General features: G+C 45.0%; 1 pseudogene; it reads left to right on the forward strand.

Moving 5' to 3' along the window:
- Positions 1-5,734: 5,734 nt before the first annotated feature.
- Positions 5,735-6,420, forward strand: LOC119280207 (annotated as a pseudogene).

Here is a 6,420-nt window from a genome sequence, read left to right on the forward strand (position 1 = left end):
GACGTCGACGGGGGCGGCGACGAGGGGCGGGGACGGCCGGGGTCGGCGACGAGGGGCGGGGTCGGCGACGATCGGGGCAGGGCGGCGCGACGGAGGGAGGAAGAACAGAGAGGGAAACTGAATTTTTTTCAAGTGTTGTATATATAGGATGGACCTTTAGTACCAGTTGGAGCCACCAACCGGTACTAAAGGTCTGTTTTGGCCAGGCCAAGCGACGGGAAGCGCACCCCCTTTAGTACCTGGCGGTGGCTCCAACCGGTACTAAAGGCCCCCCTTTAGTACCGGTTTGTGCCACCACCCGGTACTAAAGGTGGTGCGCTGGCGCAGTGCGGTGCGGCAAGTTTAGTCCCACCTCGCTAGTCGAAGGGCTACCGCATTGGTTTATAAGCCCCAGTGCGGCAGCTCTCTCGAGCTCCTCATTGCTGCCATGTGGGCCTACTGGGCCTTTGCGGGCCTGCATCCTGGCCCAACAAGGTTGAGTTTCTAGTCGTATGCAGGCCGCTTTGGCCCAGTAGGCGGGCTTTTTTATTTTCTTATTTTTTTTTGCTTTTTTATTTGTTTTATTTATTTTTGAGTTGTTTTTTGCTGTATTTAGAGTTTTTTGTGAATATTTTTGCTTTAGGTACAAAAATTTACAAACTTTTATCTGTTAGTGGAGGTAGTTTTCAAATTTGAATAGTTTAAATTTTGAATTATTTGAAATTTGTGTGAATCACTAGTTTGTGAATAACTTAACTTTGGAAAAAGATTTTTCAGTGATTCTTTTTTCTTATGTTTAATATTAGTGTGTTTTATCATTATATTCAATTTGGTAATGCTTAGGTTATTTAAAAAATGAAATGCCTTTGTGACATTTCAGTTTTCATCGGAAACCCTGATACTTCAAAAAAGATTGTCCATTTTGTACACGAAGTGTATCCAGTTTTTGCCGTAACCCTCTCTACTTTTTTGCACATGCTATTTGTATGAAATTATTATACCATGCCAACTTTCAACCTTTTCTGAGTTCATTTCAAATGCTTTACAATTTCAGGGTCATTTAGCTGGAAAAAAAAATCAGTAAATGAATGAAAAAGAATTTGTTTGCACATAAAATTTCTTCGCGTTTCAAATGCCAAAACACATAATTAACTACCCTAACTATTACAGACATTTCCTCCTGGGTGTGAAACACAGAAGAAAGTGATGATAGTGAAGCCGATCACATCCCAGATATTTGGGTGTGAAACTTTTTCTTCTCGTGTGTCCCTTTGCGCCGTAGTCAGGGAAAATATTCATCATTTAACTGGATGCTCGGGTCAATATTCACTGTGAATGGAGCAATTTCATCAAACTTTTCATAATCTTCTGACATGTCTGTCTTGTCATCCACTCCCACGATGTTTCTTTTTCCTGAAAGAACTATGTGACGCTTTGGCTCGTCGTATGATCCATTCGCTTCCTTATCTTTTCTTTTTCTCGGCTTGGTAGACATGTCTTTCACATAAAAAACCTGCGCCACATCATTGGCTAGGACGAATGGTTCGTCTGCATACGCAAGATTGTTGAGATCCACTGTTGTCATTCCGTACTGCGGGTCTTCTGTTACCCCGCCTCGTGTCATATTGACCCATTTGCACCGAAACAAAGGGACATTCAAATCACCTGATCCATAGTTAAGTTCCCATATGTCCTCTATGTAACCATAATATGATTCCTTTCCCGTGTTGGTTGTTGCATCAAAGCGGACACCACTGTTTTGGTTGGTGCTCTTCTTATCTTGGGCGATTGTGTAAAATATATTCCCATTTATCTGGTACCCTTTGAAAGTCATTATATTTGAAGATGGTAACTGGGACAGCGAGTACATGTCATTTTGAATATCGCCATCATTCAGGGCACGTTTCTGCAACCAACCGGCGAAAGTCCTCGTTTGTTCGCGTGTAATCCAGTCGTCAGACTTCTCCGGGTGTTTGGACTGTAGAAAATTCTTGTGTTCCTCCATATACGGAGCCACCAAGGCGGAATTCTGTAGAACTGTGTAGTGTGCTTCAGTGAGAGAATGCCCGTCCATACATATTATTTGATGCCCTCCTAGCGTGCCTTTTCCTTCCAGTCTGCCCTTATGCCGCGATTCAGGAACACCAATCGGCTTAAGGCCAAGAATAAAGTCAATACAAAACTCAATGACCTCCTCATTTTCATGGCCCTTCGAGATGCTTCCTTCTGGCCTAGCACGGTTATGAACATATTTCTTCAAGACTCCCATGAACCTTTCAAAGGGGAACATATTGTGTAGAAATACAGGACCCAAAACATTAATCTCTTCACAAAGGTGAACTAGGACGTGGGTCATGATGTTGAAGAAGGATGGTGGGAACACCAACTCGAAACTGACAAGACATTGCACCAAATCATTCTGTAACCTTGGTATGATTTCTGGATCGATTACCTTCTGAGAGATTGCATTGAGTAATGAACATAGCTTCACAATGGCCAATCGAACGTTTTGCGGTAGAAGCCCACTCAATGCAACCGGAAGGAGTTGCGTCATAATCATGTGGCAGTCATGAGACTTTAGGTTCTGGAACTTTTTCTCTGCCATATTTATTATTCCCTTTATATTCGACGAGAAGCCAGACGGTACCTTCATGATGAGCAGGCATTCGAAGAAGATTTCCTTCTCTTCTTTGGTAAGAGCGTAGCTGGCCTGACCCTGCTGTATGTCGTCTTTTCCGTGCATACGTTGCTGGTCCTCCCGTGCCTCTGGTGTATCTTTTGTCTTCCCATACACGCCCAAAAAGCCAAGCAAGGTCACGCAAAGATTCTTCGTCACGTGCATCACGTCGATTGCGGAGCGGACCTCTAGGTCTTTCCAATATGGCAGGTCCCAAAATATAGATTTCTTCTTCCACATGGGTGCGCGTCCGTCAGCGTCCTTCGGAACAGGTTGTCCGCCAGGACCCTTTCCAAAGATTACCTTCAAATCCTTGACCATATCATGTACATCAGCACCAGTACGGTGGCGAGGCTTCGTCCGGTGATCCGCCTCACATTTGAAATGCTTGCCTTTCTTTCTTATGGGATGCCTGCTCGGAAGAAATCGACGATGTCCCAGGTACACATTCTTCTTACAACTATTCAAATATATACTGTCGGTATCATCCAAACAGTGCGTGCATCCGCGGTATCCCTTGTTCGTCTGTCCTGAAAGGTTACTGAGAGCAGGCTAATCATTGATGGTCACGAACAACAACGCCTTTAGGTCAAATTCTTCCCCCATGTGCTCATCCCACGCACGTACACCTGTTCCATTCCACAGTTGTAAGAGTTCTTCAACTAATGGCCTTAGGTACACATCAATGTCGTTGCCGGGTTGCTTAGGGCCTTGGATGAGCACTGGCATCATAATGAACTTCCGCTTCATGCACAACCAAGGAGGAAGGTTATACAAACATAGAGTCACAGGCCACGTGCTATGGTTGCTGCCTTGCTCCCCAAAAGGATTAATGCCATCTGCGCTTAGACCAAACCATACGTTTCTTGGGTCACCTGCAAACTCCTCCCAGTACTTTCTCTCGATTTTTCTCCACTGCGAACCGTCAGCGGGTGCTCTCAACTTTCCGTCTTTCTTACGGTCTTCTGCGTGCCACCGCATCGCCTTCGCATGCTCTTTGTTTTGGAACAAACGTTTCAATCGTGGTATTATAGGAGCATACCACATCACCTTGGCAGGAATCTTCTTCCTGGGGCGCTCACCCTCGACATCACCAGGGTCATCACCAGGCATAAAACCATCCGCCCGCTTGTTTGCCTCAGCCGCAAGCAGAAAAGTATGCACGCCCTCAACGAACTGGGGAGAGCATCGGTCATCGTACATCCATTGCCGGCTCATCTTCATTACACAACACCGAATAGACCAAATTAATACAAGTTCATACATAAAGTTCATACAACACTTAAATGCAACAAACAAATAACTCTCTAGCTAAAGCATTTAAATGCAACAACAAATGCGATCAAGATCGCAACTAAGGTAACAATTGATCCAATAGCATAATGATACCAAGCCTCACTATCGATGGCATATTTTCTAATCTTTCTAATCTTCAAGCGCATTTTGTCCATCTTGATCTTGTGATCATCGACGACATCGGCAACATGCAACTCCAATTCCATCTTCTCCCCCTCAATTCTTTTCAATTTTTCTTTCAAGTACTCGTTTTCTCTTTCAACTAAATTTAACCTCTCGACAATAGGGTCGGTTGGAATTTCCGGTTCACATACCTCCTAGATAAAAATATCTATGTCAACTTGATGGGCATAATTTGTCATAAACACGAAATGCAACAAATAGAGAATATACCACATCCGAATCATAACAAGGACGAGGGCCGACGGGGACGGATATCAAAACCATGGCACTATGTATAACAAACAATGTACGGGTAAGATAATTAATTATACGAGTAACTATATATCCAAATCACATAAACATCAATTTGGTAATGTAAAACATTCATGAACAAGAGCCTCACCAGAAGGTGGTGCCGGCGACGGGACGGTGCGGGCGATCGACGGTGGTTACGACGGAGATTTAGAAGGCACTAAGTAAACCACACATACATATGCAAACTAAGTGTTATTTTTGTGCTCAAATTGCATATAAATCAAATACTAGCAAATATAATTATTTCTCCCAAATTAATCACTATACAAAGCATTGCAAGAGCTAATCTAGCAATGAGAGTTGAAAGGACAAAGTTGCTAACCTTTGTGATCATTTGAATGGATGAGGGCCTTCAAATCTTGACAAATTTTGGGCAAAATTTGTGAGGAGCTCGAGGAGAGAGGGGGAAGAACAGAGGAAGTGAGGGGAAAGGGGAAGAACAGAGTGGCTCGGGGGGGACGAAGGGTTCATGTACGTCGACCTTTAATACCGGTTCGTGCCACGAACCGGTACTAAAGATGCTGGACGGGCCCCAGACTGACAACACCCTACCACCACCCTCTTTAGTACCGGTTCGTGGCACGAACCGGTACTATAGGTTCGCCACGAACCGGTACTAATGAGAACGGCCGGCTAGCCGTTGGAACCGGCACTAATGGACACATTAGTGCCGGCTCAAAACCAAACCGGCACTAATGTGTCTCATATTAGGTCCTTTTTCTACTAGTGCAGAGAGGCTCCCGTGGATCCGCACGGTGCACGTATACGAATAAGACCATGAAACCCAAGCGATTGGATCCGGACCCTTTGATAGCTATAAAGTGCCATCGATCGATCTCCATTGATTCCAACCCTAACGAGCTCTTCTTCTTGTTCCACTTCCGGTGGATCTCTCTGGGCTCTCCTCTCCGACGGAAGCAACAACGAGCGCCCACTAATCCGTCCAAACAAGCAACTTCAAGGCACGGGGCTGTCTTTTGCTTATCTCCTCGCCACGCACGGAATCTACTAAGTTAGATACTTCGTGTTCAATTCTTTCGCATATAATAAAGGAATTCGTGTTAATATCCTAGTTTGTTCAAGACTTAACTTTGCCTACACTAGCTAGGCTAGTAGGCTTAGCGCGAAAAGGAGTTTGTTCTTCTCTGTAAATTGGGCACTGGATTTTTCTTCTTGCTTCTATTGTTTATTAGATGATGATGAAGCACGGGCTCTCTCAGCTGCTTCTACTACCCCGTTGGAATTGTTGTCGACTGTTCTAAAAATAATGATTGGTGATGTTTGGTTTATTCATTTATATATAGGATGTACATCTACATCAAGAACTCAATCGGTAGGACAATCCGCCTCAGGGTCCACCCATCAGACACCCTACATGCCGTCAAGGCAAAGATCCAGGAACAATACCTTCTCTTTTTCGATGGGGTGCAGCTACAGGACAACCTCACACTTGCCGATTACGGCATCGGGCACGAATCCATACTTGACCTCCAGGAGAAGATGCAAATCTACGTGACAGAGATGTTGTTTGGCAGGACTATCGCCCTCGAGGTTGAAAGCATAGACACCATCAACATTGTGAAAACCAAGATCGAGTACATGGAGGACTTTCCCAAGGGCCAGCAGCGCCTCATATTTGCTGGCAAGCAGTTGCACGACGACAACCGCACCTTGGCTGACCATAACATCTCGAAGGAGTCCACCCTCCTGCTCGTCCTCCAGCCGTGTATTCCAAGAGGTACGTTAATGCACATCTATGTGAAGGCGCTAGATGGGGAGACGACCCACATGGCCACACCCTTTATGGGGTTGGGAGCTTGGACACTATTGACAGTCTCAAGATGAAGATTTACGAGAAGGATGGCACTCGCCCGAGACAACAACGCATCATCTTTGCTGGCAAGCATCTGGAGAACGGGCGCACCCTGGCTGACTACAACGTTCAGCGGGAGTCTACTTTTCATATGGTGATGTGCCTCTGTGGTTGTTGA

Source organism: Triticum dicoccoides, chromosome 3B, assembly GCF_002162155.2.
Source record: "Triticum dicoccoides isolate Atlit2015 ecotype Zavitan chromosome 3B, WEW_v2.0, whole genome shotgun sequence".
NCBI classification, from domain to species: Eukaryota; Viridiplantae; Streptophyta; class Magnoliopsida; order Poales; family Poaceae; genus Triticum; species Triticum dicoccoides.